The sequence below is a fragment of the Drosophila novamexicana genome, unplaced genomic scaffold (assembly GCF_003285875.2).
Source record: "Drosophila novamexicana strain 15010-1031.04,08,12 unplaced genomic scaffold, DnovRS2.1 tig00000986-arrow-arrow-pilon, whole genome shotgun sequence".
Taxonomy (NCBI): Eukaryota; Metazoa; Arthropoda; class Insecta; order Diptera; family Drosophilidae; genus Drosophila; species Drosophila novamexicana.
The window spans coordinates 1036782-1044216 of NW_020824835.1; the positions used below are offsets into that span (position 1 = coordinate 1036782).

A 7435-nucleotide genomic window follows, 5' to 3' on the forward strand; every position below is an offset into this window, starting at 1 on the left:
GTATCTAAGATATTGCTATCATTATACGCCCGATATATATTTTTTGTATATACCAAACTACTTCTATATTCTATTACATATAAAACATATTCATGTTCTTTTCATCTATGATGAATTCTTACATCTCTGACGGTTTATTTTCTGGTAGACACCCATACATTTACATATAATAAACAAACATTAAATTATTTAAATGGGGTATGTTATTATGCGTTGTTGTACATATTTATAAAAATTAAAACCCTATTTTTATATACTGTTATAAATATTTTTGAAACACCAAATGACAGTTGTAATAAAAATATACGAGTAAAAGTCCACTAACTTAAAAATGCATTATATTTTGTCTCCCGAGAGTGTCAGGTGAATTGTAAAATTTAAATATAATTCGTTTTAAAACATTCTACGAAACAAAAAAAATATAAGCTAAAAAACATGCAATAAACTTTTCGCGAATACTGTACATACGGTTATTAAAATGTTCCCGAACTAATTGAGAGTAATTATTATGCTCATAATTAAAAGCAAATTAAATTTAAGCACAAGACTCACACTAATGAATATTTATTGATAATTACTATCATTATGCAAATGTGCAACATTTTCACGCAACGCGTCGCGATTCAACTCACAGCCACCCATCCCCCTCGCTCACATTAGTAATAATTGGCCTTTGGTTTTGGGGTGCCGTCTCGAAGCGAAAAACAAAGTGAATGCACTTGATTGACTGAATGACTGTCCAAATGACTTCCCATCGAAACTTCTACTGGCAAACTGTAAGACTTAACAATCTGAAAGGGCAGACAAATTTAATTGCAAAACTGTTCAGACCTTGAGGCGATTTGCATACAAGTATTCTGTATATACTTATATATATTGCTTAATATACCTACCTTAACCAACTGACTCTTCAGGTGGTTAATTTGCTGCATATAAGTCCCTTCTTAAATCAGCTGAAGCACAAACATTTAACGTTTGCTCAATACTTTAAGGTCCACTCTAACATTTGCTTTCCATTCTATTTGTTTTGCTTGCTGTGTCCTTGACATTTTCCGGGTGCGTAACGCTCTCGCATATGCAAATATTTGCACTACAATTGTTCGGCAATCCTTTGTAATCCTTGCCGTAGGTAGTCCGCGTCCGGGCTAGTCAATCGTCATCGATGACCGTCATAAAACTTCGCCTCTCGCTGTGTGGGTGTCTGTTTGTTTTGTGTTTTGACTTGTGACTTTTGACCATTTATCCTTTGTCTGGCGGCTCAGTTAACGTCTCTTGATTTATGACATCCGACTTTGGCGGCCAGTTAAGTCCATGTGCCATGTGTATTGGATTTGCTCTGCATCAGTTTCAGTTTCGATTTCCATCTTGACACAATCAGTTCATCATCTTCTACACACAGTCTGCACCAAATTTGCTGTGGCTTGAAATTTGAAAAATATTGCTGGAGCATAGACGGAAAAATGTGAGTAGCGTTGGCAACATTCTGAATACTCTAGAATTTAATTGAGTCTAGTCAAAATATGTCCAAGTATTACAAAAAAAGATATAGATTACGATATTTATAACAATTTCATTGTACATGAAAATTTCTCTTTAAGTATTTAAAATATTGTAACATTTCTGTTAACAAATTGGGTCCTGAGATGCTCCCTTTTAATGATAAAAAACATATTGAATTCCGTATTTCGAAAGAAATTCAATTAATTGAATATTATTAATTGAATTTGGCGTTGCGTGAGGCCATAGCTGAAACCGATTCCATTTCAATATAATACGCCTCAAATGGAACACAAGCGCCCAAAAACAATCAACTACGACACCACATTGAGCCGCATACTGCATTATATTTAATTATTTTTTCATATCCATAAACGAATTCTGTTAATGGAAGTTTTGCTCAGTTTAATTGACTTTGGGCCGCGCGTGACGATGATCGATTTGCGGCAAAATGCTGGCCAGGAGCAGCAGCAGCCACTGACAGGATGATCGTGTTGCGAATGGATCGAGCTTAGGCCAGAGTAGAGCCAATGCAACCACCGGCACCACACCTGTTTGCTACACATATTGCGGTGACTGCCTCTCGTTCCAATGGATTATTAATGGCTGGCGATCGATCGTGAGGCGATCGAGCGAATGCGCTTACAAAAATAGCCACAGATATTTTGTCTGGTAGCCGGCACGAGGCGAGGCGAGGCGTTTAGCGTTAACGTTAACTCAATCGACCTGTCATTTGCGTTTCAGTTGGCTCCTCGCATAATTGCCACCGTCACTTGAAGCTGTTCCCTGGCACATCATTTGTCAAGCGGTGCCCAGCAGCCACAGCGACGCGGCTCCGACTACTATTTATACGCCTGCTTTTTTTTAGTGGAGTAGAAGTCTTAAACTCCCAGTGCATAAGTTCGTGCTCGTGTTAGAGATGGTTGAGTGTTTGAGATATTTTATCATGCCACGATACGGTCACGATGCAGGCGTCGAAAAAAATGAGGTGTCTTTGGTGCAATAGAAACTTACAACTAGCTGTCGTCTTAGGGATGCCCGCGTGTTGGATTTGGAATATGCAATGCACTGCCACGAGCACGAATAGAAGTTTAAAGCTCTAAACTTTGGCTTCAATAAATGTCTGGTATGGAATGAGATATTGCAGATATTTATATATTTAAAAGTGTTTATTTTCGAATGAAAGTTCAAAGGCTTACTAACACGAAAAGTAAGTCGTAAAATTTGCCAACATGCACGACATCACTCATGTATATGATATACACACTATATATATCATTATGTTGAATATTTGTTATGCTGTTAGGGTTTTGTGAGCTCGTCAAGTGTTGAGTGCCATTGGACTTAAGGTGCGTCGTGTTGGGTCGTGTTTGCTCGTGTCTAAATTTAACACAAGTCCCATTCGAATACTAAAAAGTAAAGACTGAAAACTAAATTTGCATTGACTGTCGTTGTGGCAGCGTATTGAAAATCATTTATCAACATTTAATAGAAATTAATTACCACTCGGTCGGGTCTGTCTTTAATTCGATTTGTATGCGATATCTTTGGGTGTGAAACCACGTTTGGAATCGATTAATCATGCGCGCAGCTCCAACGAAAATGGATCAAACAATCGCAACGTGTATCCACAGCCACTCGTAGTGTCGACACGAAGTCTACTAGTCCCGATGCAGGATACGCTGTGTCTCTGCCAGTGCAGACAGTGCGGTTCCAGATCCAATAACAAAAACTGCCTTTGGAAATGGGTGGCCCCGCCCTTCGCCTGCCCCCGCTACTGGGCCAATTCGCTGCTCTGTCATCGGCACACTTTTCAATTGTTTATGCGTTTTGCCTTTGTTTTGGTTTACGGCTTTCTGTTTTCGGTTCTTGGGTTTGTTTTTAATTTGGGCATGCGTTTCAACAAAACTTCATTAATTTTCCCTATAACATGCAGGACAGCAGCACAAAAGTCCAATGCCCGGTGCACGGTGTCCATTCCCAGAGCCTGTTTCTGGGCTGGACGCGCGTTTAGCACATCTTCGAAGGCGTTATGCCTGCTCCCGCTTCTCCCTCTCTCTCTTGCTCTCTTCTTTTCTCTGGGCCAAAACGTGGCATTCATTAATTCAATTCCCGCAATTCCGTCTCCTCGTATTTTGTTATTAATGATGTTCAACAAAACGGCGGCTTGTTGCTGGGTTCATGTTGGGTTTCATTTGTGGCCATCGATGACACTCGGCCCACTGTTGATTTGCGGGTGGTTCCTGCTTATTTTGCCTTGTAGCTCATGATCATTGTACGTCTGAGCTGTTAGCTGTTACTTGGAACCCCTTACACGTTCCGCTCTTCATATTTTATAACAGTTCCCATTCGCAAGGGCTCGGAACTTGGCTCAGTGCTTATCATTACCGAATGTTGAATGATGTCGAGTGTTTGTTTTGACAACGAATGTTCTTAGGTGCTCGTTATTAAACATTTAAACGTTTGATTAATGGCTTTCCAATATGCGATGTTTATGCTCTTAACCTGTGGTCTGACAGAGGGCAGTTGTTGATGAGGATTAAGGATAATAGTTGTGCGCGTTTTGTGTACGTTGAATTTGCCGTGATTATCTTAAAAGAGTCATTAAGAAGTACAAATTGTTAGCTGGAAAATTTTTCTAGGCCCTTGTTCATTTCAAAATGATGAGAAAATATAATATAAATGATTAAAAGAATTTAGAAGCGGACTGTCTGAGGCGATCGAAACATATTGGTAGAAGTAAAAGTGATTGCGTTTGCACAAGAAACCGACCTTGAGCCAGCTGAAAACCCAGCTACATAATAAAAAACAATCAACAATTGAAATTACTCTTTAATTATTTTCTAAATATTATTGATGAAATATTTTCACGGATCTTTTGGCAAAAAAATATATAGAAAAATCCTATTTTAATATGCACTCTGTAAATACATTAATATTCATTATATTATTCTTGTTCTTATTCTTATTATTAATATTTTAAAGCATTTCAAAATTAATAGTGGACTAACCCGTTAACTGACTTGTCATATTTTCTGCACTTTCTGGATTGCATTTTTCTTGTAATTCGTGGCTTAAAAAAATACCATATTTCTAATTATTTATTTATAAATGTGTGAGAAAATAATTTATAACAATTGCCTAACTGTTTTTTTATAGACTGGCTGCAATTAATTTTTGCCAACTTGCTTTAATGAAAGAATGCCAAATCTAATCAAAATAGCCATGCCATTTCCAGATCAGTGCATCCACATCACTCAGTTAGTTAATATAGAAAAGCCAAGCCAATAAACGCCGCCCCTTTAGACAACACTCAGCTAATGGAGGGGCTTGACATGAATGCAAATATTTGTGAATCGAAAACACTTAACGCAAACACATTTAGTGATTCCCTTCAAACCTATTCGCATACAATACCCAAATGTGGGCAGAGGGGGAAAGCAGCAGAGGGTGCGGGTAATTTTGGTAGTAGCCACCCCAGCAGCGAGCAAGTGCCCCAAGGGGAACGGGGACGGACGCGCCCAAAAGCCAATTCTAATTCCGAGAAAATGCTTTTTATAAAAAAATGAGGAAAACAACGAAAATATTTGACATCAAATTCGTCAAACTCATGCGTTGGCCGCCTTCCGTGTCTTGTGGCACAGCCTGGAGCTGGCGACTGTGTGTGTAGGGGGAGGGTGCGGGGGGCAGTGGGCTGGTCGGCGCTAGAATTGTGGGCGTTTGCTGGCGAGGGCTGACTTTTTGGGCAAGTGACTTTAAGGGCAGCGCCAGGACTCGCTGTTCCTTTGCCCGGCACAGACAGGCGGCGCGCTCTCGCGCACTCGCTCCTGCCCTTTGAGGCTGAAATGGAAAACGAAAATGTCTGACATTGACAAATGTCATCCGTCATTGCGAACACAAGATTGATATAGATTGGAATGTGACACAAAAATACGCACAACTTCCACCACCACCACCACCATAACCATCAGCACCACCACCACCGCCAGCCCCTGTAGCAACCACTGCTGGGACAGGCAGCGGCGGCTCAAGCCAAAGACACAATGGCGGCAAGGGCCGTTTTTGTTTCCCGTAGCCATACGCGTCTGTATTCCCCCTCCACATCTCTGTCACAACGTTCCCATACGACGCACAATTGTGCGTAGCTGACGATGGCACAAGATGACGAGCGTTGATGAAAAACGTCGTCAGCGTCAGCTCCGTCGACGTCTGTCCGTCAAGTCACCCTCGTTTCGCTTGCTTCGCAAAAAAAAAAGAAAAAAGGAGCACAAAAACCAACAATGGATTCCTTTTTTGGGGATGAAAAGCTGCATTTTTTCACGCTTGTCTTTTAGGGCTGCTCAAAGCGTTTCCACTATTTTGAAATTCTTGTGGTTTCTGAGATAATTTTTTTAAATATGGAATCATTAGAGTGGAAAAGCTGTAATATTTAGAGAGTAACTAATTTACTTCTTCCAAAAACCTATACAATAATATGTATTAAAAATATAATAATTAACACATCAACATAATATGTATTCGGTTAAATAAAGATATTTCCAAAATGAATTGGTAAAATAAGTAAATATAATTTTAAGTCAATATATTTTTGGGCACGTTTACTACTAGTGAAAAATAAAAAACAAAAGCTGTTTGTATTTTTAATATATTTATATTATCTTCTATTATATTCAAATATTTAAAATATTATTATGGGATTATTCATTTTATCATTATTAATTTTATCAAATCGTATTCAAAGAAAACTTAAACTATAAATTGTTTTTTTTTTTTTTTTCTTTTTTTCTTATATTTTATAAATATATCTAAAAAATCTGAAAAGTTAGTATACCTGGATAGATCAACCCAGTTTCAAAGCCTTAAAAATGTTGATCAATTTTCGTATAATATCGTATAAACTTTTTAAACTTCCCCATGGCAGAGCAATATTTGTGTGTGTGTACATGTGCATGAGTGTGTGTGTTTTCTTTTGTAGCCCAAAGTTTTATGTGCGTGGCACATAATAATGGTGGATTTTCTTTGTTTGACGTTAATTTTTTATTCTTGTTGCTTTTGTCTCAGCTTCTGGCGCAGCGCCCTCCATTGCCCTCCACTGCCCGGCAGTGCCAACAACGCCCGGCAAGCTGCACTTAAGTTTATTAGAAGAAACAATGACGAACAGGACCGTGCGGAACGGGCTAGGCATCCCGCCAAGAACGTTAAAATTTGATTAATATATGTTTGCATTAATCTTGCGCTGCAACTATGTTAACAATTTGCATCCAGAACGTTCGTTATGCGGCTCCCTATGAGAGCAAGTCCCTCTCTGCGCCTCCTTTGGCTGCTGCTGAGAACGAGAAGGACCAAATCTGTTTTTAGATTGCAACGGAATAGTTGAGAAATTAAACCAATGTGTCCCCGGTTGCAACTTAAGCGAGTCAAGAAAGTTTCGGCCAAAGTTTTCCGTCCGTGCTGAGCGCTCCCCGAATAATAATCAAGTGTTAATTATTTTATGGTTTTCAAAAGTTAAAGTTTCGTCAAGCTCGCACCGCAAATCATCATTCGAGATACGCATCGATTTCAAGCTGCCTGGCAAGTGGGGGAGACTGTGTAAACTCTGAAGCGTGGGCAACTCCTCATTTCCTTCTGGCAACTGTAATGAAACTTCCGCTCCCAGTCTCCTCCTTACCCGTGTGCCCGTCCAGCAGCTGGCAAACTAATGCGCTGCCATCAGTTGACGATGGCATTCAGATTAAGCTGCTGGCAATGAATGAACTCGATGCGGTGATAAAAACATTTATCAAACAAAAAGACGAATAATCATTCGTGCCAAGCCACGCGGCACGAGCTGCTGCTGCTGCTGACTGCTGCTGGCGAAAACCCTTCCTAAGATGGAGCTCAATTCTGCGCTGAGCCAGCAGGCAGAAGGCAGGAAGCGGGGCACATCCTGTAAGTAGAG

At 39.7% G+C, this 7435-nt stretch overlaps 1 long non-coding RNA gene across 1 annotated transcript; it reads right to left on the minus strand.

The window, feature by feature from the left end:
• Window positions 1-575: 575 nt before the first annotated feature.
• Window positions 576-2662, minus strand: LOC115765708. Its single transcript, XR_004018141.1, has 3 exons — window positions 2512-2662; window positions 894-1441; window positions 576-791 (listed from the first exon to the last, which is right to left on the minus strand). It is a non-coding gene; the product is annotated as an uncharacterized LOC115765708 (long non-coding RNA).
• Window positions 2663-7435: the final 4773 nt, after the last annotated feature.